The sequence below is a fragment of the Malaya genurostris genome, chromosome 1, assembly GCF_030247185.1.
Source record: "Malaya genurostris strain Urasoe2022 chromosome 1, Malgen_1.1, whole genome shotgun sequence".
Lineage (NCBI taxonomy): Eukaryota > Metazoa > Arthropoda > Insecta > Diptera > Culicidae > Malaya > Malaya genurostris.
The window spans coordinates 601,335-628,986 of record NC_080570.1 but is presented as its reverse complement, the minus strand read 5'-3'; the positions used below and the strand labels follow the sequence as shown (position 1 = coordinate 628,986).

The 27,652-nt window shown below is 35.4% G+C and overlaps 1 protein-coding gene across 2 annotated transcripts in view; it reads left to right on the top strand.

Moving 5' to 3' along the window:
* The window catches only part of LOC131428861 (homeotic protein ultrabithorax-like), a 349,128-nt gene that overhangs the window by 185,730 nt on the left and 135,746 nt on the right, over positions 1-27,652 (top strand). For both annotated transcript variants that reach the window (XR_009229404.1, XR_009229405.1), the window contains exon 5: positions 26,587-26,667. The gene's annotated coding sequence lies outside the window, so the exon portion shown is untranslated. The remainder of the gene's footprint in view (positions 1-26,586; positions 26,668-27,652) is intronic.

Sequence of the window (27,652 nt, the reverse complement as noted above, 5' to 3'; positions counted from 1 at the left end):
AAATTCAAAAAAAAAATGCTAGAATGCACTTAAAGTGAGTTATTTCGATATTTAATGTTCCTTACAAACCTTGAAAAACAGTTTCAGGGAACATTATACACTTGTTTTTTACCTGGTGCACGTCGAGTAATAAAAAACCTTCAACCTGTAGCGTCCTTCAGATTCATATTTTATTTGGCTAGTCGATCATAACTGTAATGTATTTTACTTATGGCAAGCATAAAGGTCAACTGATTCATCGGGCATACGTGTGACCTCCTCGGGCTAAACTACGTACCTGCTGTTCCAGTTTATTACTGTTTGCGAGAGTGACTGTGGGAAGTTACTGACAGTGCAGGAATAAAAAACCTCTGCTTCTTTGTCCTTGCTAGTTTTGACTTTTTAGCGAAATGTTTTGGATTTATGACAATGACACTTTTTGTAATAATGCACCTTGTGAGCAAGAGAAAGCAATTTTACCTCGCACTAACATTATTACAGGTGATGATTAGGATTCGGAATTTTTTTTACAATGCAATAAAATAGACAAAGTTCTCAGTTTTGTAAAGTGAGAAACAATATTTATAGAAATGATGATGCTACGAATATGCTTGAAGCATTATCTCTATACTTTATTTGAAACAGAGGTTACGGAAAATATAAATCGAATTTTAGTACATTCTGCACAGAAAATCATTAATTTTACAGGTGAAATTCAGGAAACCTGCAATCTGTGCCAATATTTTATTCATTATGATTTTAAGTTGAATGTCAGCAGTCAAGTACAATTGTATAAATTTATATGTATTAATTTCTTGGTAAGTACATATGATCTTTTGTGGTTCAATGATTAACTGAAGTACTGATAGTTTTCGAACAACTTCCAACGAATAACGCACAACTGTACACGTTTTATTGTTTTAACGTTTGACCATTTCATTTGAATGCGCTTTCCAATGGAACCTCAGCGCACAAGATAATTGCATGATTAGCTCTGACAGTGGTAAAAATTTTCGACCATGACAGGATACAAACAGTAGTAGGCTTTTGGGTCTACACCCTCATCGAACAGAGCTCTAAACGCCATTAAATTTCATAAATAGTGAAGCCAAAATTAAACAATTTTGATACCTTTATGATTTTACTTAGCATAATTGAAACCACAAAATTTCTATTAAAATCATGCAATGAAAAATTATGCCTTCTCGCATTTCTAAATTCGATAAAAAAATTTCCAATAATGAAAACGCACTGAGCTGCACAACGCTGTTGGAGTAATATTTTCATTCAAATGATCGAAAACTCAACGCTTACTCTAATGTATGTTTGAATGCGAGAAAGCTCATGGTTTGAGTAAATTTTACTCAAAATCATTCTCAAATTTTAACATATTGTTCAGTTTAAGAATTTAAGTAATCGCAACTCAAATCATGAGTTATGTTCAAAGAGTGTGTTGGGTTTCATCTGTTGAGAACTAATCAAGAATAGGATTTTTTTATTTAGATTATAAAGATTTCAATCTTAGGGTCATTCGCCTCTTCGGACCGGAAAAGTTTTCTGACCATATGTACGGGGTTGGGAAGTGAACGTAGGTGGGCTGCGTGAAAGGCATCGACTTAACCATCACGCTATACTCGTCTCTCAAGTATAGGCTTTTTATCCATATACTTTTGAATTCTCGAAATCTATACCTGTTGAACTTCCGGTGCATATATGCTCTGGCATAGCTCCAGTCGAGAAGTAATTGAGATCCAATATTCCCAGAAACAACGGTCTAAGAATGCATCTAAATTCTCTTCATTCATCAATTCAATAAATTCTTCATTGTGTCAACTAAAAATGAAAGTAGAAATGAAATTCACTGATTATCTTTGATTTTTCAGATCAATTCGCAATATTCCAGAAATTTGAATGTATTACCTTAGTTGCAACCTTCTGAATGAAATCATTTTCACTGGTATCCTCTAAAGGAGGATATGTAATGTTGCCGATAGGTCTATTTCACTGAGAGCAGTATTGCCAAAAACCATTTCGTCAGAGATCCTTTTACCGATCAGGAAGCAGGTCAGAGAATCCAGCGTAAATCTTTGAAATATTCAACAATTCAATAAATTCTTCATGGTGTCAACTAAAAAGGAAAGTAGAAAAAGATTGACTGATTATTTTTAATTTTTCAGATCATTGCGGCAAAAAATTTGGTTACGCTATACTCGTCCCCCGCCCTTTACATTATTACCTCTATTACAAGCTTCTAAACCAAATTCGTATTACCGAAAACTATTTCGTCGGAAGCCGTTTTGCCGACAATGTCATGCAAAGCATTGATTTTTTCCAAATAACTTTTTCTTGCTTCAACAGGTGAGTATGTCATTTTTGTCTCTCCCTCAAAAGCACCGATCAAAGAGGTTTCTACCGAACGAATTTTAGACATTTTGATTTTGAAAAAAATCTTAATCGTAATAAGACAAACAACCTTTTTGAAGGTACCTAGTGGTGTAACGATGCCTTTCTCCTAATCGATAATTTGAAAAGTTGAACCAAATTCTATTCTAGAAGAAGGAGAACAGAAAGCCGGATCCGGATACCATTTAACCGGCTCCTATAACACCATAAGCCCTTTTCATCGAATCTTAGTTTATGGAAGGTGGTTGATCCATTTTCGAGTAACCGAAGTAATTGCCGTTTCGGAGTTTTTTGCTACAATTTCCGGTACCTCCGGAACCCGAAGCTAGAAACTATTATTGCCAAAATCGGTTTGTTTGACCAGCAATTAACAAGTTACTCAAATTGGTATTATCATTTTAAACGACGGCTTGTAATTTTCAACACTCACTTTAAAATACCGAAACCGGAAGTTAGATCCTGATAAAATTTTAACGATAACTTTGGGAAGACAAGACTATTTTTTTAAATCTAATTTTATATTGATCGGTTAAGACATCTTTGAAAAATCGATTTGATTTTAGTTGTAGAATGTTCGATCATTATTTCCGGTACTTCCGAAAACTGGAACTGATATAGATAAAGTCGGTTCGTTTGGGTCATCAACTAACAACACCTACAAAGTGGAGCAGTCTTTAGCACAGTTTAGAAAAAAATGTACGTTCTTTGCATCGTTACTTTATACTTTATACAATTTGTAAAATTCGGTGTAGATATCTCTGTGAAATCAGAGTAACATCCATTGTGCAATTGTAAACCACTATTTCTGGTACTTCCGGAACTGGGAATCATAGACCGGTATAACTGAATTGAATTTATTTGTTCTTCAACTAATAAGTTCTACAAAAGAAGAATCAGTCGTACGTGGTCTCTTTTGTAACATGATTTTTGTACACTAATTACCCTGTAATTCAGGAACTAGAAGTCGGATGCGAATAAATTTCCGAAATATTTTTTTGGATTCCTTTCATTTGAGTCGATGTAGAAGTATCTAATATAATTGGGTGAATATTCCACTCATAAACGTTACTTTTCAGTTGAATAATAAAATGCCGAATTAGATCGGCAACACGAAATTTTACTGATTGTTCAGAAATCCACATGCTCTATTCCGAAAATCATGTTCGTTAAATTTTTGGGATGCATTTGCTGCACTTGCAATGCTACTGGTTTCCACTCCAGATGCAGCAATTTTGCTTGTTGGCGTATCCAAATCAGAAATGAGCTTAGTCGCTGAACACAATTTTTCGATAAAAAAGTGAATCATGCAACTTTGCCAGCGCCCATTCATGATTAAATTATAGACCAAATGACGATTCATGATTAAATTATAGAACAAACAGAACAAGTTTGACAATGACACAAAACACGATTTACGCGTGTTCTGTCAAAAACATTGTTGCCAAAAAGATACCATACAATCACCCTTTACCTACTTACAAATATCTATTTGTTTTATTATATCATTTATTTATACCCGGCTTTAACCTAGTTACGGTCGTTCGCCGATTACAAATATCTATTTATTTACAGGAAGAGACATTGAGGAGCACTAAAAACAATTGTCTTCAGCTGTGATGATTTCGCATCCCAGGCGAAGAATACACTGAAGTCTTTTTATGTGAATTTACGTACCGCATAAAAAACTGCATAAAAAACCGCATAAAAAACCACATAGCTCTGAAAATTCGCATAAAAAAGTCGCATAAAAAACTGCACAAAAAAGACCGCATAAAAACGACCTAAGTGTACTTCCAAATCGTCAAAATACAACGAAATCTGTTTTTTGAAATTCGTTTATTTTCCATGAAAAACGTGGAAAGCTTTTCAAAAAATGTAATTGAATGTAATTCTTGCAGCCAGGAAAGGTTTATTCGAAAAAAAAAGATCATATTGACGCATCATTTTTCTAAATACTTGTGAAAGATCACAAAAACACTCACTTTTCAGAGCTTTGTTGATAACACTCGGAAAATCCTCCAAATTTCCTAACCATTTTTACTATGCAGATAGATAAAAGAATTTCATAAATCTGTATGTTTTTGATTTTGGTTAATTTTTCAAAATTTCCATCGAAAATTTCCTAAAACAACCCACGCGCATGGTACTTGGACGATGGCCTTAATTTGTTAACTATCTACGTACATTTTTACGCGGTTTTTGTCACACGGATTTCCAAAATTACACGATTTTTTCACGCGAATTTTTAGTTATCTGATTTTCTTGTTTTGTATTAGAAATGCATGGAACGTGTTATCCGAAAAATATTTGAAGTCAACTCTGACATGTAGAAAATTATCGATTTTAATAATTTTTTTTACTCCAGATCTCGACGATTTATACATCATCGAAAATATCAAAATTTTCCAATTCCCAAAGTCGATGTTTTTCAAAACAATTTGTTTTTTAGATTACACCAGATCTGGATGTTTCAAGCATTTTTAAGATATCAAGAAAAATTCTTTAGTTTTGGGGTTTAGTTTAACACGGATTTCCGAATTTAAGCGGATTTTCGAAGTTACATAAAAAAAGACATTAATGTATTGCCGATCAGCAGCAGTCTATCTGTTGGCTTGGCAAAAGTGAACAGGATAATTGGATGCAGAAATATTTTTTTGTTATTCTATGATGAAGATGAGCCATGATTGGGGAAAGAGGATACACTAAGGCCTTTTTTGTGCGTTATTTTTTATGCAACTTTTTATGCGAATTTTCAGAGTTATGCCGTTATTTTATGCGAAGTTTCAGAGCTATGCGGTTCTTATTATGCGAATTTTCATAGTTATGTGGTTTTTTTATACGTAAACTCGCATAAAAAAAGACTTCAGTGTACTAAATAAAAAAAAATATTTCGCAACGATGCTAATTCAATTTCTAAACGGAATGATGTTAGCTTTTTAAAGTTTTCCTCAGAATAAGATCAATGCAATGAACTGAAGAATATCCGCTTCATTTTGAATGCTTGTAATAATTGTGAAAGATCACAAAAACACTCATTTTTCAGAGCTATTTTTGATAAGACTAGGAAAATTCTCCGAATTTTTCAGCCATTTCAGCCTGTATGTTTTTGGTTTAAATAAATTTTTCAAAATTTCCTAAAACCACCCGCGCGCATGGTACTTGGACGATGGCCTTAAGTTTTGCCGATATTCTCAGTAATTATACATTTTGCCGAGACGATTACCGAGCACTCGGCTGTGAAAATCTCGATATTTTTTTTTGTCAGCAATGCAATAAAATTTAAGTGTGAAAGGGCGAAACTATCATTCAATTTATTTTCGTAAGTTTTACCTAATGTCAACAAGCCGGGTGACACTTCAATTTCTAAAGAAAATATGTTTGTAATTTGGACATTTCCTGGAAATTTAAAAAAAAATGTTAGTTCCACAAGACAATAGACTGGTTTCACTGCATTTATCGTTATAAACATTCGAAACTTTTCCTTTAAAATCAAATGATTATTTTACAATATCATGTTCGTTTTAGAATTGGTTTAAGATCCATTTATTTTTCTTGTAGCATTTGTCAAAGTCTGAAAATTAGCAAATTTTCTTTTTTATACGTCTTATTTCCATAAAGTATTTGAAAATGTATATTGTCAATTGTGTTATACCGATACGACACATGACAACGAATCCACCGAGATACCATCATCACCAGACCGCAGTCCTTCGAAAGTATCGAGCTGACCAGCAACTTCTACCGATAAATAACGACATTTAACAGCCCACGTTCAATTGACCGCTCATTTATAAAATTAAAGGCAAACCACAGAATAACGTCGCCGTTGGTCATAAATTGGTGCGCCATTTTGAATCGACTGTGAGCGTGGAAGGGAGAGTCCAGTTCCTCTTTATCCAGCAGAAGCCACACAAAACTTCGTTAATTAAGGCTCGAAGGCGCAAGTTTTCGCCGTCCGACAGGGCAGGAAGATGGAAGTTCTAAGATAAGACTTCGCTTCTTTGTACTCTGTGTAAGCGCGTTTTTTTTCGCAAATGGCCATCTTGTGCCGAAGGGAAAGAGATATGAAAACGATTGCTTTGGGGCTCGTAAATCGCGGCAAAATTCGTTCCGAAACAAAGCCTACACTCAGGTTAGCGTCGAAGGATGTCGGCTGCGGAAGAGGGGATCAGTCGAGCGTGCCTGTAGCAATGGAGCGTGAAATAGGTATTGGGAATGGGAATCGAAATATGGCGGTCGTTAAAGGAGTCTTTCGCGTGCTTCCGATGTATACTTGAAAATGACTTGCTCAAAATTTATTTTTATAAGCAAAAGTTGGTAGAAAAAAGCAAGAATGACAAAGTTTCGATGAAGTATTAATAAATGAAATTTTCGTTTTATTTGTTGGTTTTAGTTTTCTTTCGAAACCAAGAACTTTCCAGGATCTGGGGTGCCATTAAAATAATAAATCCCCCCTGCATCCTTCGCCTCCGTTCGCCTACACTGACTGCTTGGCATTGCCCTGAATGACTCTTGCATCCTAGGGGCTACAAGATAAAAAATACCTACACGGCCAACGAGCCATGGGGCAAGATAGAGGCAAGAAAAAAAACGAAGAAATAAACGCAAAGTTGTTGCATGGAGTAGGGGAAACGAAAAGCACAAGAAAAACGAGCACATTATTAAGATGTACGGCGGTTACGTGTTCTACCCCGAACAGAAGCGGCCATTGCCGGGTGGTAGTTCAAGAAAACTTTAGTTTCTACAGACTTCCACCGCAAAAAAACACATTAGGATATTACGGGAATATTTTTTGCAACTACCGAACAAGTAGGCACTATGACGATTAGATTTGAGTTTTATAATTCGAAGTTGATTTTTCTTCCAGTTGTTTCGAGTGTTACGAATATGACGTATCACCTTGATTGCGTAGCCGATATATGCTAGTTCAACGTGGAAATAAATGTATTGAGCAATTATCGTGGAATAATTTCGTTGCTTGCTTAAATATAATCTTAGGTATAAATCTTTGGGTGCTAAGTTCAGACTGAAAAAAAATATATTGAAAAACAGAAAGACCAATATAATTTGCGTTGAAGGGGTAGCTTCTAATAAGATAAATTTCTGCACCAATTAAGGAATGATTTTTTTACCCCTTTCAATATAGGCTATATTATAATCGTTCGAGAACGGGTGAATTTCACCCGCAATTCAATTATTTTAGATTTTTTTTGCGTTTCGCCTTCGGCTCATCAGTACCTAATATAGTTCAAACTGAACCGCATATTTTGAACTGCATTAAATACTGATGAGCCGAAGGCGAAACGCGAAGAAATCGAAACAAAATATATACTTTTTGTACAAACCTTAAACCCCTAAATGTTTGAATTATTACATTTTGTAGCAGTTTATATTTTGATTTGCAAATTAATTTCAATTGGTATTTATTATTAGAACTAAATGTTCATACCAAGCATTCTTTATGCTTTATTTTTGTCATAGTGCAATAAATAAAGAGATTCGTTAAGCTTAACGATTGCTGATAGCTCAAATTACCATGAACTAACGAAAGGCCATCAAGGAATTCAAATTAGACAAATTACGTACATCATTTATGTTTCAGTAGTTGATAGTACTATTTTTTTAGGCCCATGTTAGGATAATCGTAAAGGGAGCTGCTTATTGATATAAACTCAAGTAACTAATAAGCATTTATATTGGCTGTAGAATAGGATTTTATAATCAAAGCACATTAATCTAGTTTCTCATTTTTTATTTCAAACCAATCCACAATTTTGTGATTTTCAAAACTCAATTTGATTTTCAAAACTTCAATTTGATAATCTGAAATAATTTGAATATGATCAGTATCTAACAGGGAATTGGGTTATTCTTCATTGTGAAAAAATACTAAAAAAAAAATCCTCATTTGGCCTGTGAATTATTTTGTTAAAGATGAATTTCTTCCCAACTCGAACAAATGTTGGCAGCACCCTCTCAGATTTGAACGAAACTTTCTGGAAATATAGACTTTGTCACAAAAAAACCTGTTTTAATCCACCTAACGGTGTTATGATGCCTTTCTCATTTTCATTTTTTCCCATATATTACAGCAGAAATTCCCCGAAATACTATAATTTAAAAAAGTTCAAAAAATAGTTTTGAAGATTTCTGTTACATAATACTACTACATTGATATACTAAATTTGAATTGAGGCTAGTGAAAATCTATTCAATCATATGTGAGAAAGTAAAGTGAGCTCTATTTTATCATATTTGATTATTATTGCCGGTAGTTCCGGAACCGAAAGCTGGATATCGGCGTAGTGACATTCGGTTCATTCAACCATTTAACATGAATTACAAACTGATTTACGGTTCTCTATGACGATTCGAATTTAGGAAAAAATGGACTTGGATAAAATCCAACAAATCATTTATGGGACTATCAATGGTTTATTTGGTTACAGAGTCTCATGGTCTGCAAACTAGAGAAAATCACTAGCCAATATAAAGAGGTAGCGTATGAACAAAGTATTCCTGAAATTGACGTTTTTATACTGAGCATCCAATCTCCGGAACCAGGTGTTTGATCAGAATGAAAATTGAGATATCTTAAGAACTTCCATCTCCGAGAAAAGTGAGTGACATTATTTTCACATTTTTAATGAATAATTTTGACATTTTTGGTGCATATCACCCTGTAATTCCGAAACCGGAAGCTGGATCCAAATAAAATTCTAGAACTTTGTATGGGATCATGAGACCTTTCATTTGAATCTAAGTTTGTGAAAATATAGGTAAAAATTGATGATATTTTTTGAAAAAAAAACTAATTTAGAGTGTAATTTGTACATGCGTTGTGGAAATTCCAGCTCTGTCCTACAGGTAGATCGAGAAACAGTTGAAAATCGACAATTTGATCGTGTTCCGTGTGGTATAAACCCAGACGACCCAACGGCGATCTGGCAACGGATCAAAAGCAAAGAAGTGCAGCCGTACTGTGAACTCAGGGAAGATGAGGGAAGCACAATCGAATTGTTTTGATTTTTCATCCAACAGGAAATGAAGTGAGACGAACTTCATGCTTTCAAGGTAACGAATAGGTCTAAATTCCGGCTCAGAGTTTTTCTTGGGCAAATCCCGCCTGGATGTTCCAGAGAAGTTTTGGAAGAGGAAGGTCGAATGTTTTGCTAAGAAGTGTTCAGTCAGCTCATAACGACCGACAACATCAATGATCCTATTCAATTTTGGTCGGAACTTGAATTGTCCCGTTACACGAAACTTAGTGGGACGAAGCCAAAGTTTTTTTTGTACAAAAAGAGCAAAACCGCCAAACTCACCAGAATTTCGTCCAGTAGGCAAATTCTGGGTGATTGTGATATTCGAAACCGACATGGATTTGAAGAATGAATGAATGAAAGTGTAAAAAAGATTGCTCTAGGGTTACATTTGAATTTGATGGCGGTATGGTTTAGCAGGAAGAGATGAACGATTCGTATAAGTAGTACAAAAATATGTTTTTTTTTTACTTTTCGAAAGAATCATTTCTAACTTCTGGCAATACATCACCATCCGGATATGTTCCAAGTCCATTAGTGGGAAGATTTTTGTTGCAACATGCTACCTACAATGCTCGGCTAGTATCGCCTTTCTAACACACTACTCGGCAGGATATGTTTCTATCGTGATAACATTCCACTCTACGATGCAACCACTTTTTTCACCCGACCCTTGCTTCGAACCGTAGTATGAGGTCAAAAATTTATCGCTTTAATAGTCTGCTATATCTCTTTTTTATGTTTATAAGAAAAAGAAACATTTTAATGGGGGAAAAGTCTCCCGTTTTCCTATGTGTTCAATGTTCTCGAAGAAAGCTGCGCCAGTGATAGAAAAGTGGTACCATGGCAAGAAGTAACATCTCCGCGGCGCACATGTTGTTCTCCAGCGAATGAGTTTCCTCATTGTCTTCTCGCGCAAGCCGTTGTCACCCTTCCTTCTCGTGCCGACTAGGGACTTATGTGATACGTGCTTCGTGTCTTGAAAGTGAATTAAAAACGTCTGCGCTCTCTTGCCAGCATGGAAAATGGCGAACGTTTGCCATTTCTCCTAATTACACGCTTAATTGAAGAAAATTAAATTGGAAAATTATTTAAATTTTTCGCAAGTTTCACTGAATTGTGGGTGGGAAGCTTAGATTTTTTTCCGATGCATGCAACAGATGTAGTTAGTTCGTTTTTACCTACTAAGGAAAAAAATGTTTTTTTGATTTTGTTTCATTCGTCCCGAGCCTTGTGACAATTCCACGTCCTGGCAATGTGTTCTTCACCAAGCTTATGTGCCAAAGCGGACTATTACAATATTTATCCATTAAAATGATACAAATATTTCATCATCATTCTGAAAGGGCGGAAAACGAATTGTTTATTAAACCAACTGCTGTTTGGGGTATCTTACGATTCTTGAGTTGGCAGAGAAAGCGAGTAACACTGTGCTTAAATATTTCATATAAAGTGAACTGGGCTGACGGCACTGCGGTGGTTTTGGTTGTATTACCTAGTTGCTGGCTAGATTGGAACGTGCGGACAGCACATTGTATGATAACCGTTACTCCTAATTTTTGTCATCTTCTGAAAGCGAGGTGTGGCTGTTTACGTGTCTCTCTTTCTATTTCCGTGTGGAATTTGTGGAAGACATGCTCGGTGTCATGTCTCCCGGTACTCGTATATCGTGGCGTAACATGATATTTATTTAATGGTTTGTTGTGAATTGAATTAATGGATATATTCGTGTTATTTTTCTTTTATTGGATTTTTTAATTTCTTCATTTTTGTGGATCTTTTCGAAATACGCAAAGTGAGACTAGATAGCCAAATGGGCCTAGAAGAAAATTTCCCACGTTAGAACGAGTTGAACTCTGGAAAAACCTTTTACTTTTATAGTAGAATTCGTCTTTCCCTATTATGAAAGTAGAATTCGCTAACGAATTGTTAGTTGAGTTCATTGCAATGTATTCATCTTATAAGTTGAGTAACCGAGAGACAGTACATTCTTGATTTAACTGTCGATTTCGAATTGTATGTGAAGTTTTTATACAATGATGGAAAGTAGTATTTATTAACACATCACCCAAAAAGTCGCGTGACTAACTAATAAAAACACATTCTGTGCCAAAAATCGTTTTTATTCAGCGATTTAATCTTTTTCAAAATCAGTATAATTATTCCAACGCTTCTCTGACTTCTCGATGTCGTGCTTGTAAAAGGTGCCATTACATTCAGCAATTGTTACTTCATTTTAGTGGAATTTCTTACCGAGTATTATTTTAAGATAACCAAATAGCCAGTAGTCATTGAGGGCAAAATCTATACTATACGGCGGATGAGGAAGCAATTCGAAGTGTAATTTGTTCAATTTAAACATCGTTGCCTTATGAATCGGTGCATTGAATTAGTGAAACAGTGGTTTTCTCTTCGACGTATGAGATCGTTTATCCTTGATTTTTGCATTGAAACGAACTAACAACGCTAGTTTGTTTTCCTTCACCATGTGTATCTAAAACAACTGGAATCATAGCCATTTGGACTCTTAGGACGTGATTCTTCAGCTGCAGTCTACTCAGATAATGATGGTTTTGATTTTGGTTTGAAGTGATGGATCCATGTTTCATCCATTGTCACATATCGACTCACAAAATCTGATTTCTTACTTTTAAATATGGCCATACACTGCTATAAACCATAAACACATTATTGTGTTTGATCGACTGGAAAAAGAGCTTTCTCATGGTCAAATGCTCTTGTATTTTTGTAACCACACTGCCTTCTGATAACGGCCACAGCTATCACACGAAATTTCAATTCGATATAATAAATTTGTGGACTTTTTTCAATGTTTTTTTAAGTAACCACCTCAATTGGACGACCAGAATGTTCACTACCATCGGTGTCTGTCAGTTCAGCAAACCAATAACAAACAATTCATTCCGATGGAGCCGAGTCCGGATAATAGTTTTGAAGCCGTTGCCGAGCTTGTGCCGAATTAAGTGACAAATTAACCCTCGAAATTGTTTTGAAAATGACAAAAGTAATTTCACTTAAATTGTTGTCGCTTTTTTTCTGACCAATCAAAATGTCATGAAATGTCACATATAGCCTTCTGAAAGTTGGTACTTTATGAACATCAAATGGATTTGACAAGGATAGCGTCATCTGTGCGTCGGTCACACAAATGATTGAATGACGTTACAGATTTCATTTTACTATCTACTAATTATTTCACAGTATTTCTTTACAGTTTGAAAATACCCTAGTTTTTATTTTATCTACAGAAACTGAAGCAAAAGAATGCTATTTTTTGTATTCCTTGAATTGTAATCGCTTTTAATTATTAGTAGTTGAGCTGTTTCTCACTACGTACTCGTTGTAGTTGCATAAAAACATGAAAATTTGTATTAGTTATTTCTCGTTTCGCTTTTCAACGCAATCGAATAGTTGAGTGTTATGCGTGGTTATGATAAGAGAATTGTGTGTTATGCTAAGAGAAAGGCATAAAAATACCTCTAGATGAAAAATCAGCGTTCTTTCATAATAGTTGGTTTATTAGAGTAATTTACATTAATGTTCTCACCAAAAACTACGTTCTTGCAAGTTATATATAGACTTGGTTATTCTTAATAATAGCGATATTAACGTAAGTCTAACGTAATGTCCATAAAAACACTACTAGACAATATTGTTCTCATTTTGCACTTTGATTGTTTTTGGATGAAATTAATTTGCTTCGTATTAAATTTATGCAATTGTATTTTGAGTATGTTGATTATGTTTTTGTCTTTCTCATATAGAAACGTTATGCAACCACTGTGAAAACCGACTTTTTAACCGAGGCCGGAGGGCTGAGTGTCATATACCATTCGACTCTGTTCGTCGAGTACGCAAAATGTGTGTGTGTGTGCGTATGTGTGTATGTGTGTATGTAACTTTTCTCAGAGATGGCTAAACCGATTTTCACAAACTTAGGTTCAAATGAAAGGTCCTGCGGTCCCATACGGAATCCCTGAATATTATTTCCATCCGACTTCCGGTTTCAGAATTACGGGGTAAAATTGTGAAACCGATTTTCATAAACTTACATTCAAATTAAAGCTCTTTAGGTTCCATACTAAATTCATGAATTTCATATAGATCTGACATCCGATTCCGGTAAAATGTGCAAAAAACTGAAATATGTTTTCTAATTTTTTCATAAATGGCGCGACCGATTTTCACAAACTTAGGATCAAATGAAAGGTCCCGCGGAATTCTTGAACTTCATCCAGATCCGACTTCCGGATCCGGAAATATAGGGTAAAATGTGTAATAATTTTATACCATCACTGAAAAGGGCGAAAAACCGTAAAAAAATTCGAAATCGACCGCAAATCTATACTATTGATACTTTTTATCATTAGACGATCAAACAAACCGATTTTATGAGTCTTGAAGTTCTGGCGGGAGTTCTTCCATTAAAAGATCGATTTTGGGAGCTTTCGTCACGCCTGCTAATAAGATGTGAGGTGCTGAATCCCATGGTAATTAATAATTTCAATCGACTAGTCGAGCTTCGATCTCAAACAAAATTCATGACAGTATAGTTTAACCACATGTCACAGGAAATCAACCCATCAAGATATATTCCTATCCGTGTCAGCATCCTGAATTCTCCTGACTCAACTTTATTTTTCGATATATCCATGCAGAGCGAAGTTCGTGGAATCCCGGATCATCTACGCTCGATGGAAATCCCAAAAATATTTTCAAGTAAGTTCAGGCATATTGACTCTGAGAAAATGTTTTACACGGACGGATCGCGAATTGAAGAAGCGACAGGGTTTGGTATGTTCAACAATAATGTTTCGGCCTCATTCAGGCTTCAAGAAGCTGCATCTGTTTATATAGCAGAGTTAGCAGCAGTTCATTATAGCTTAAGTGTAATCGTCACATTATATCCAAACCATTATTTCCTCTTCACAGATAGTCTGAGTGCAATTCAAGCCATTCGCTCAAACATGCCTGGCAAGAATGAACCGTTTTTCTTGGGCAAAATAAAACAGTGCCTGAACGACATATTGAACAATAATTATCTAATCACTATAGTCTGGGTCCCGGCTCATTGCTTCATTCCTGGCAATGAAAGAGCCGATATTTTAGCCAAATGTGAAATTTATGAGCGACCGATTGCTTTCAACGAATTATATAGCGCATCTTGCTAAAGAACACTTGCCAGCTGCAAGCTTCTTGGGATAGAGATGATCTGGATCGGTGGATGCACTTAATTATTCCGAAAATATCGACAAAGGCATGGTTCAGGGGACTGGATGTGAGAAGGGATTTCATTGGTATGATGTCCAGACTCATGTCCCATCATTACACGTTAGACGTACATCTCCTTCGAATTGGGCTCTCCGAGACTAATCATTGTGCTTGTGGAGAAGGTTATCGGGATATTGATCATGTCATTTGGACATGCGTGGAATGGAGTATTGTGATGTCAGATCTCAACTAATAAATTCTTTGCGTACCCAAGGTAGACTATCCAATGTCCCAGTTCGAGACATTCTTGCTTGTCGTGACCTTCCATACATGAAACTTCTTTATCATTTCATAAAGAAAATTGGAGTTTCAATTAAATAAAGGACCCTTCAAAGACTTAGTTCTGATTCCAGCTGCGACCATGAGTTCAACTAATAGCTAAATTAGAATAGAAATTATGTGATGATACAAACAAAATCGAAATAGTTTATGAAATCATCAACAAAATGTCTGAAAATAACAGCTTATTTTATAATTTATAGAAGTTAATCGTTTGGTTCAAATAATATTTTCAAGTAGATTTCATAATTGATGACGAATTACCTAAGCTGATATTTAAGTAATAAGAGGAATATGTTTTAATAAATTTAAATCGTTGTGACTATTTTAGAATTATATTAGGATAAAAATTTTATGAAAAAGTGATGCTACGGCGAAGAAAAACTTATGTAAACAACCTTAAGAAATAAACGTATTTATGGAAAAAAAAAACAAACCGATTTCAGTTATACTTTTAATAATCGAAGAAAAGTATTTTGAAGAATACCACAGTACTATATGTGATAGTATGATTGATATGAGAAAAGCATCATTACACCACTAGATGGATTAAAACAGGTTTTTTTTTATAATCTCATTGATCGAATGACCACATTTAAAAAAGTAGAGAAACTGTGATTTTCCTCACAGTTTTGATACAAATATAATTCTCATTTATATCAGAGTCGTGTTCCTCGGGCTATAATGAGGCCACCAGATCTCGACAAATCGATACCTTCACAAACAACATGATCAATAGTTGAACAGTAGTCTGGAATGAAATTTTAACTTAAATTCAACCAATTGAATTCCTTTAGTCAAAGCTGTGACAATTGTTGACTACAATCACCGTTCTAGATAATTATTATGCAATTAGGTTTACCAAGTAGAAGGTAATGTAAAACTCTTTGAAAGATGTGGATTTTTCGGAAATTTTTCCATTAAGTGCACCATGTTTTGTCGGTTTATCAATTTATCAATAGATAACTGGTAATTGGTTTGTGTTAGAACACCGAGATATTTACTGATCTTTGCCAAGAGTATAGGCTCATGTTTATTGATTCTCTCTGATAGCTTCAGTTGTGGTAATAATATCAGAGAAAATCGAATAATGTGCTGGGGGTGACGATTCAATGACAGTCAGGTTGCAAGGTCAGTGATATAAACAGAACTAGTAGCGGTTTTCAATCGTATCCTGTAACATTTTTCGAGAGTCAACCATTTCCTTGATAAACTTCAATATAATGACTATTAACATAATTAACAAGTGTTTTACTTTTAAAAGTTTCAAACAGTTTTTGTTTTTATCTTCGTAAATGCATTGATTCAGCAAACAGGTTTCTACAACTGCATAACGTCCTTGATAACCACATGATCATCTGAGATCGGATTTATTTTTATGACTATGGCTCCATTAGAGTAGTATTTCCTACATGGACAAAATCGTGGAATCCAAAGAAAAAACCGAAATGTTGAAGAAAATCAAATCGCCAATACGGTAGGAAAGGCGGAGAGCAACCACTTAAGATCACTCACATTTTTTTTGCCGACTCCAGAAAACAACCATTACGATTGCCCCGATTCTCATACCGACACAGTTGCAAAGGAATACTCGGTCCACTATATGGGCTAAGATAGATTGGTTATTTATGACTTCATTAATGATTTCTTCTTCTCAATTTCATAAATAGCAGATTATACGATAAATTCACGACAATATAGTTTAATTGCAGTCATATTTTGATTTCGCTGCACAACGCAACATCTAGTGTGGGTCTGACTCTCTGACTCTCTTTCATCGACCGCGTGGTCGAACGGTGGGTTTCGAAGGACAGCAAACTCTTCAGTGATCAGAATGTTCACCAGACTGGAAAATTAAATTCACGTTGTCAGAGGCGGTAGGGCGTGGACAGAGCTTGAGGTGTGCTGGGGCTAATTAAGAATATCTCTCCCGTCTTTTTGGGACGAACCGGTAGTGGTATTGAAATCGAAAAGAGAAACGAAGGAAACAGTCATGGTGGCTTTTTGTGGCAGATTCCAAATATTAAATCCAATAAATTTCCACGATGTATAAATTTAGAAATGCCACTCAAGCGGGGATCGCCTTCCGATGCGAGAGTCTGGCCCTAATGGACCGTGAACTCTCAACTATTATGGCGTTCTAATTTTAACCGCCCAAGCAGAAACCTACTTCGGGAATGAGCAGAAGTACGTTCAGCAATATACAGGAACTCGCACGACGACTGCCGGCTCATATTTCACTCTGTGCCATAGTTCTCTTCCCGTGCGCGGGCCGCAAATTTCCTGTATGTTCTTCACGCTTCACTAGGCTTTCCAAATTCCGAGACGAATTCCAAACGCTTCGAAATGAAGTGCTACAGTACGGGTATGACTAGTTCATGTCATCACAATATTATTTCATTTGCTAGCAACATATGGAAAACGTATTTGTCCTACCTAGAAAAAAAAAACCGCGGGGTGTTCGGGTCGTTTGATAATCAATAAATTCCATCGAATGGGTTTTAGCTATTGCTTAATTCCACAAGCTGAATTCAACCGAAACTACCTGAGAATTGAAAGTGTGTGAGTAAATAGAAACTTGTTTCCGAGCAGCATCAGCATATACGTGGCCATAGTCGTCCTTGTGGATTTTTAGATGGGGGTATTAGACCTTTGACTGTAAATTACAAGATTGTATCGTGCTGAAACTTAAGTAATCAGCTGTTTCTTTGGTGTGTGTAGTCTTCATTATAAAACCCTCGAATGCAGCACGATCCTATTTTTTCTGATGAAAGACGTACCAAAATCCGTTTCTTTCAAAATTGAGTTGATATGAGTGCTTTTTGGCTCGTAAATTTTTACAGCTTCGGAATCATCTCTACTGCGCTGCCTCTGGTAGGAGCTTCAAGGGCTGGTACCGACGGACGAACCCGGACGGTTAGAACAGGTAAAAAGGCACTGCTTTCAGTTATTGACGATCAACAGCACCGGAAAGGGATACTCGCCTCACTATCGCTACTTTCCGGTAGATGGCGTTAATGGTTAATTTAGTGGAAGTAATGGAAATGGTAATGGATTAAATATATTTATAGACGGTTGATTCGGGAGCTTGCCCCTACTATCAAAAGCCTCGGGAGTTACTGGAAAACCATTTGGAACGCTGTGAAGTGGATTTCAATCCGAGATACACTCTTGTTTAATAGCAAGTTTCCTTTTTTGCGTTATAAATTGAAAAAGGGAAGATTAGCATTATTAAACAAACCTCCCTCGAAGGTATTATCACTTCCAAATTATTTCTTACATTACTGAAATTATTTGAACCTAATGTTACTATTGATACAAAAGCAGGCTTCACGATTTTATAAATTCAGAATGTGCAGTGCTTACCTTGTCGTACGCAGGTTGATACATAATTTGAATTATAAAAATATCGCTGATGGCTATAAAAATTCAGTAGCGAATTGGGCTTTGTAAATGTATATTATGATAATTAATTACTAATGTAATGACAGCAACATACGTTTTTATTAGAGTGCTTATTAATTTGTGTTTATTTATTTAGAAACGTGTTCTCCGACTGTTTACAGAGCTATTCAGGTTTGTACGCGATTCATGGTGCTGTGCGCGAGTAATTTGCGGATCTCATGCTTTTTAGTTTGCGCCTGGGTATGCGCGATTTTTATCATCATCGTGTTTATTATAATGATCTTCCTCACTCCTGTCATAGCGTCTTTGCAATCAGAAGTTCTGCAATCTTCGAGTACAACCTACGGCGATGTGTTGTATGGTGAATAATTTATGAGCAAAATTCGCTACCATTGAAAAGTTGCTGACGGGCAGAACGTTTAATTAAAATGATATCTTGACGAGATGCTTCCAATGGGGCTTGTCATTGTTGGGCGGCAAATTTATTGCTCAATTACGGAATCAGTCCCGCAGGCAAACGTTTCAGGTTGGACTTGTCATTGCACATCCAAATTGCCATACGGACGTCCGACAAACGCTACGGTAGCGATACTATCGGCGTGATGCACAGAACCGAGGGAAAACAAAGCGCCTGACCCCGGGATGGGGTCGTGGTAAAAAAAGTGCATTCAAATGAGCCGATTCCGTGACTCTACCCTGAAGGAACAGACGAACGAGCCAAAGCAAAAATATGTGCACAAATGCATGAGATAGAATAAGCCATCAAGTCTTTTTATTGTAATGGTAACTAAAAATTAAACAATAACAATAAAAATACGTCCAGTCCTGCCGTATGTGTGTAGAGTGCAGGAATTGTGCCGGGAGGGTCGTGGAAAATTGAAACAGTTGCGTGGAGTAACTTTGTTAGTGGTGCTCATAGTTCTGTTTTATTCATTTCGAAAGCTTTAAACTTGAGATTTGATATTTGTTTCGATTATGTTAATCGCAAACGTATAATGAATAATATTTACTGTAAGCTTTGGAATGTTTGGCAGCCTTCAAATGTGAATGTATTGTATCAATTAAAATCATATATCAATTCAGGTGAAGAACATTTCCCTCAAGAGGATGCTGTGATTTAGTCAAAAAGGCTTCAGTAAACTTAAATTGATGTTTCCAGCGTTTTACCAAAGATTGCGTCACTTGTAGACTTCGGAAGTATAATCTCATTTTATTTGCTTCGGTGCCGCAGTAAAGATCTAACAAATTCACTATATTTGTGAAAAGCCCTACCTTTACCTTTAACATTTACGTGCCTCATATATGTATATATGTATTCATATATTCATGTATATGTGCATATATGTGTATATATTTATACATATATAAATTGATAAAGTGAATATGTATAAACATTTACATATATAGAAGTTGAAACTAACAGAGAATTCATTCGAACATGGTTTCATATACTTCCCGCTAATAAAGGTTTCTCAAAATTTGGCACCCCCATTATATTCGTTCTTTATTTTTTGTTTAAAACGTGGAAAACTGGAAAACGTCTGTCTCAGTCTTATAATACAAACGAATCTTGTTTACTGTCCCACATTTCGGCCTTTGGTGTAGGCCTTTTTCGAAGAAACTAAAGTCTATCGTTTATAGTCAAAATGTCGATATCTGACGCTACGTTGTCTGGTCAATTTTAGAACATGCTTTATGATATATTCACTGCATAACAAATATTTTGTTTGCATAAATTACGTACAGTGTCAAATTTTGAGAATTTTTTTTCAGAATTATCGTGCAACGAAATGAATTCAAATGTTTTGAATTATGAAAAGCATCATTCGAACAACATTTTGTAGTTTTTTCGTGGAAAAATATTGAGAAATAAGTAGGTTAAGAGGTATTTTTGAGAACGCTTCTTAAAAAAACATGGTTTGCGATGTCGACTGTATCTCTGCGCAGACTAATCAGAAGTCAACAAATCAAAGCAGCATAGTTAGAGTAGAAGTTTTTCTAGACCCCAACGTTTCTGTTTGATTTTTTTTTAATATTTTGAATTTTTGGCGGTTGTTCAAAGTGAAAACTATGATTTTTCACGAAAAAATCCGCCATTTTGTAGCTGTAAAACCTCCCCAAAGTAACACACAACGGAAAGGAAAACGTTGGGGTATGGTTTTTTATATGTAGAAAGTGTGTGTAAAATTTGGAGAAAATTGGCTCAGTAGTTTTTGAATGACGATGGACACGGACTTTCAAAACCTGCTTTCAAGAAAAACGCGTTTACAGTTTTTTGTCTATAAAATCAATTTATTACTCCAGGGAGCCCGTAGGGTCTAACATTTTCAGAACATCCTATGTTTTCTTTTATAATTTGTTAAAAATTTCTATTTTGTGTTCAGTAATAATTTTTGCGGCAACGATCTGTAAAATATTATTTTTCCTGAAAGATACGTAAAATTTATCCAACTTACGGTCATATATCTACGGAACTACTGAATATCGGAAAATCCAATGTAAAAGTTACGATACATTTACTGACACGGTCTGTGAAATACCATTTCTCTTGACAAACTGAAGAATTTCAGTTATCATCACTATACATTCAGCTGAAATACAGATCTGTCAAATAACATCATTTTCGGACGTAAATATGTAAAAAATTCTAGATTTGTAGAGCAAAAAATAGTGGTGCGAATTGATTGCTGTGCACAAAATAGATAATACTGATTCCTGGCGGTAACTTTTCATTGAGTGAATATATTCAAAAAGTCTTCTACAACTGTTTTATTTCCGCACTCTAAAAATATGATGGGTGATCTACATGCATTGAGCATCCGAAAGATATTTAATCATTTTATTTGCATAAATTATTTCTGGAGAGCGAATGTAATTCAATTCATTCATCACACGCAAATAATTTAATTAATCGGATGGAAATATGTTTTGAAAACAAAATTGCTCCTTCCTACACAGATCTACAAAACTAAATTTATCAAAAAACAGTAATACTTTACGGATCAAGACGTTAGGATTTAGGATTGTTTGTAAATTTCGCCAAACGGCGGTATTGAATGATGAAGAAGTCAGTAGAATTATGACAGATCGAAGTTCAGTGAAACTCTACTCTCTCTCATTCAGCAAACAAAACTTTTACTGAATAGATTACCGAATATGTTCAGCTATTTGAAAGTCAGTAAAACTGTCGATGTCGGATGTCGGTACCCGTAAAAATAATTCGGTGTGTACAGTTTTTAAGCAGCGAGAAAGTTTTCTCAGAATCTGTTCTGTACGTTCAAGTTATCAAAAAGTACCATGCGTACTTTAGAGCTCTAATATTTAGTGGATATTTTCAGGTACTGTGGAACTTTTGATTGCTTGGAGACGACGCTTAAATTTTAGTTTTATATTGATCTTACCAGTTCGATCATTCTTCACAGAATATGCAATATGAAATGACAGTCTCAATATTCATTATGGTAATCATCCTGAACATTGATATCTAATAGTCACTTACTGTGTGCGCATAGTCTAATCTAAATCATTAAGAAAAAACAATAGAACACTGAACAATAGGAAATGTAAGCAGGTTTTCGTGGACTAATAAATTCGATCCAAGAAAACTGCCACCATGTTGTGGTTCGAAAGTATTCAGGCAAAACTATAATATTGATCGATGAACTTGGTTTATGATATTAATACAGTGACAGGAAAATTTTATTTTCACTTTTGATGTTTCAATGTTAGATTTTGAATTAAAACTAGGTAAACTAGTAAAATTACACCTTGCATATCGTCATTCGATTTATACAACTATTTAGTTTTATATTAAAAATGTAAGTCACACCAACTAACAGTACGATTCGTACGAAAAAAAAACTCATCCCTGTGGTGAAGCAGCAAATCCGCATTTCCAATAATTTATAGCACAGAAACCATTACACCGATCAGATAATAAAATTTAAATACTATAACATGTGAAAATAACTTTGTGTGTGTGATAGAAACGAAAAAAAGGATTGAGTATTGAAAATAAAACAGCAACCGAACGGACCAGTTCGAAGTAGCAAATATTCGTATCAAAATGAAATGGAAAAAAAGATTCACCAAAAAAACAGACTGAAAAACAATTCACGCAGCTTGGACATGTTCGTTCTGATAGTTGAATAGAAGCAACGATGGCTAAGCTTTGCCAATAAACAAGCATAACGTGCCCAATGCCAGCGGAAAAATAATAAATTTATGAGAAAAAATTGATCTTATTCTCCTTTGCCGGGTTCATCAACTGGAATTCATTGGATGAAATTGTATATATATATATATATATATATATATATATATATATATATATATATATATATATATATATATATGGCGTTGTCAGCCACCATCCTGTAGGCGCATACTTTGAACTTTCAGCACTATTGTCGCTGTTGTACATTTAATGAATTAGAATTCGCACTGCAGCATCGTAAATAGAGATAACGCGTAATCTACATATTTATGAGATCGTGTTATTGTCACACTGCGCGAAGGCGATAACACTGAAATAGGAACACCACAAAAAGTATCCTAATCGTTTAATATAGTTTAATATAGCTCATACATCTAACTGATGGTGGACACTTTGAACAATGTTCGTCTTCATACAATTATCGAAAACTATTAATTGTATGAACCACACAGATCTAATAAACTTCGTTTACAAGTACTTTGTTTGATTTATAGCGTGAATTTCGTTTCTATCGAGTTACACCCTCTTGTCCACGCAAAAGTTCTTTTTGTAAACATAAATTATAAAAATTGTTTGTATTGTTATGTTTATGATCTTGGCATGTTTCCGTCAGCCTTTTTGTAAAAGAATAGAGAGATATTGGGAAAACAAATCTATATTTTACGACAGCCGACACTTTTTCCTTTTGACGCAGAAACGTTGCTCTGTCTCGTAGAAGAGGGAGTAGGGCGACTGAAAAATGGCTGACGGCAACGCGCTGTGTAAGCACCGTGCCGGGAATCTACACGGAACGACCGAAATCAGCATTTTCGCGAAAAATTTAGTTGATTTGCTGATTTTAGTTAGTTATTTTTTGAGACAACTAAAAAAATCTTACTTTTGCTGATTTAGATTTTTTATTCTCATTCCCTTAATAATAATAAAATATTTGTTGAAATGACTATCTTTTTTAGTTGAATTCACAAATTAAACGTACTGTCATTTCTTAGCTAAGGCACACTTCATATCCAGTCAACTAATTTTTTAGTTGAATTAAAGAAATATAATGTTGTTTTCAACCAATATGAATGGTTGAATTGGCTTCTGCAATCTGCAGCTATATGGCGCCCTGTCACCGAAACGGTAACACCTTAATGACTACTAGCCACTAGATGGCACACTACTGCCGAAAAAAATTCAGACGCGGTTGTCTTTTCTATATTGGCAGGTATAAATACGATGTTGTGTTGGAGAAAAAGACATAAACGAAACGTAAACATCTTTTTGAATTTTTTTTCTTCTAAATCACTGTTTCTTCATTCTCACTGAAAACTTTGAGCACTCGGAAAACAAAAACCGAATACAAATAGTACACCGGACGGCGCAGCTCGGAAGGTTTGAAGATACAAAAAAACTTCATCACAATTAGAGTGAAACATTCGAAATTCACATCACTGTAAAAACATTATTACGCACAATCGCTTCAACTGCGCACAAATTCTGAATAAATACACTTTCCACTAACAGTTTACGTCATTTTTACATATCGGTTTAGAAATTTATATAGGGATATATCGTAACACATGCGAAAAACATCTAAACAATTTGCGAGCAGTTTCAACAAGACTGTCCCTTTTAGCTTTTGAATGGATTGTTTTGCTTTGACACTGCTGTCCTTCAGTAATGACGGTGATAGATAAATAGAATCAAAGTTTCTGATTTTAATAACGAAATTAGTTGTCAATGAGAATTTCGTGTTGGATTGAAATATTGCTGGTTTGTGTCCAGAATATTCGCCAACTAAACACATTCTCTAAAAATAAGAGTTTTTTTCAGCACAGTAAATTCTACATTTTAACTAATTTTATAGTTATTTTGGAAATTTTGTTGTTAGAATCAACTAATTCAAAAACAGTAATACGAATTAGGCGCAGAGCTAATTTCGGTCGTTCCGTGTAGAATTGACTCAGTCGCACCTACGATATTTCGAAGCTTGCGTTGAGTGTGCAGGACAGAAGAACAATGTCAATATATCAATGACACGTTTATATCTCCGGCCCATTAAAATGTCTCATTATCAGTGTATTATTTTCATAGAAGCACACACGACATACACTCTCACCGGGGAGTTCGGACGGTCCAGTGGTGTAGGCTTAACCAGGCTTTCACTCTTCTGTGTTCAGTCGGGCGATTGCAGTCAGAACCGACCTGATATACCATGAGATGGCAGGAAAATCAGATCCCTCTGGCGTTTCTCTACCAGGAGGCTACATGAGTGGCAAAAGGATTTACGGGAGGATTTAATGAAAAGTTATACAAACATATTAAAGTTCGTCCCATTAAAAGTGTACATCATCAGCATACATCAAGTCACCCACCCGTGGATTAAAATGGCTTTTGTTACGGCACATGGACGAGGGTTATCTATTCTGCGGGCTTAGTAGAAGCTGTAAGGACTCGACGTTTCCTTCTAATCGGTAGCAGTGCAACTTGGCAGATTCTAGTCAACGTATTTGGTCAGTCTGATTGGCGACAGTCGTAGTTGGATCGGATTTCTAGAGTCAAGAATGTGTGTGTGTTGTTTTGTTTAATATATTAATGAAACATGTAGCTAACATAATCATTTCGTTTGAGTTTTCTACTATTGCAAACAGTGGATTTCTATCCATTTGTTTTTTCAAATGCAAATATCCTGAATTTTCTTTCATACTAATACAAACCGAGCTCGGACTAAACAATCCCATCAGCGCCGGTTTCTCGCCAATGAATCTGTGTGTAGATAAAAAGGGTTGATTTTATGTGTTTTAATTGTTATCTATGCGAGGTAATGCTTTTTCGGAAGCCGGTATATCCATCCGACTATTGTCTTTTCCCTTTTTTGCACGAATCGATCGAAATAACCGAAGGCCGGCGAGTAGAAACCTTCCGGGCAGAGATGCTCAGAACAATGAAAACGTGTTATCTGGATCAGGATTTACGAGTCAATTGAGAGTCATTTTAAAATGAGTGTTTATACCATCAACGCCACAGCAGGATGAAACGAACACATCGTTGTCCACCATATTTCAACTAAAATGGCCAAGGAGGGAGATCTAATATTTTCCAATCAAATATTCATGACTTTTGGGGCAGTAATTCCGGTCACTGCGGGGAATTGACGCTCGTTGGACCAGTTGAGACGATTTTTGGGGATTGAATCGTCTGCAGGGCGAGAATTGAGCGATTATCGTAAAAAGTCGTCTCTTTCGTACAATTTAGTTGTTCGTTTATTTAGAATTAAATTGTTCGTCGTATGTTGTCTAAGTTTTTTTTTACCAAAATGGCATGAAATATGATACCCATAAAATTTCCAATAATTTTCCCACAATTTACAGACTGAATTAAAATAATAAATTTTGGTGTGGCTAGCGGGAACGAAAAAAAATATATATATATTCAGTAGGCCTCGACGAAGCAGTAGTGGAACCGCAAGCCAAACATGCAATCAATGATTTAGTGCTATTATGCACTCACGCGCCAGAAAGTATGCAAATAGTCGTAGTAAATTATGCACTGTGTTCGATGCTCTGCTCCGTATCCGCATATCGTGGTGCAGAGCAATATGGTGACTCGCGATGTCATGGCGCATTGTAACCAGATGCAAATGGCTGACCGCAAAGAATATTTATTATTTTGAATGAGCGGAATGGTATCGGTTGCGATATTTTTTTTCTGTTTGGTTTGGTCCTACCAGAATGATCTTATCCGAACATATTGGACCAATGTGAGTAAGCCTTTTTTTTCCAATGCATAAATTGAATTAATTTGCTCATTAAGTCAGTGCCCATAATTTTTCGATTAACTTTTCGGTCTGTAGAGTGGGCTGCAATTATCTTGATTGATGGTTCAGATTTGGCTTAACTGTTTGTCGTTTCGTGTTATTTCGAATAGATATGGCAAACCCGCAAACAGATCAAAGTTTTACTAATAAATTTTCACGATTTTATTTTTCAGGATTTTGGATTACCAGTGTTTTACCTATGTGGATTACAATGGATTATACTTTGAAAAGTTTTGGACATGGATGATAATAAGGTAAATTGTGTTTCAGTAATAATGATGTGAATTTTTTCTGCAATAAGTAAGTTTCAAGATAATTTTTTCAACACGCGTAGCTTTTTAAAAACTTAAAAACGGAAGTCTTGTACTCAAGTGTTACGTAAAGTTATTATTGTCCTGCATGATAAAATTTATTGCATATCTCAAAAAAACATTTTTCTATCGTGCATTTTTGACTAATGAGATCAATGCCTGCTGGGCGGGCGGTTCTTTTGAGTCTTTTTGTTGTTTGTTTTCGCTTGCGCTCGACGCGTTTGAGTTAATTCAATTTATTTCAGCTATAATTTACTTTTATCAACTTATTTTATTATCCAAACTGCGCTCGGAAAGAGCAGTCCTCAAAATTTATGAGCTTGTGTATCGAAAAAAGTAAGAAATGGAACAACGGCTCGCCTCGTTCTCGTTTGAATGGAGAAAAGCCGATCCTATGGATGTGTGCACCCAGCCAACCCCCGCAATGCTTTTTGGTGATACAAAATTCTTCTTCCATCTGGTGATTAACGTATTAATGATTAAATCGGAATAACCCGAAGAACGATATTATTTAGGAACTATTCATAATATCGTTTAGAATGTTTTGAAAATTAATGAAAACTGTATTCTTTTGCACTTTTAAGCTCGTGTGCAGCTTGGGTTTGGTCATTTGCTAACTAGATGCTCAAGCAAAAGTTGTAACTTACTTTTTTTTTGTTTTATTTTGCCGTCGACAAATTTTATGTATTGTTATGTAATTTCGAAGGCGTCCAAATTCTGAGGCTTCATCTTTAGGATTACCAAAAATTTCGGTAAACATACATTGGTTGAAAACTTACAGTTACACAAATTACATAGTAAAAAGACTGGTAATGCACAAAACAAAAACCTTTGAAACAATCTACAAACTTATGTTCACACCTGCATGTTTGCATCCGTTATGTTTCAGGCCGAACATAACGACAGCCTCATTCACCATTCGCACATG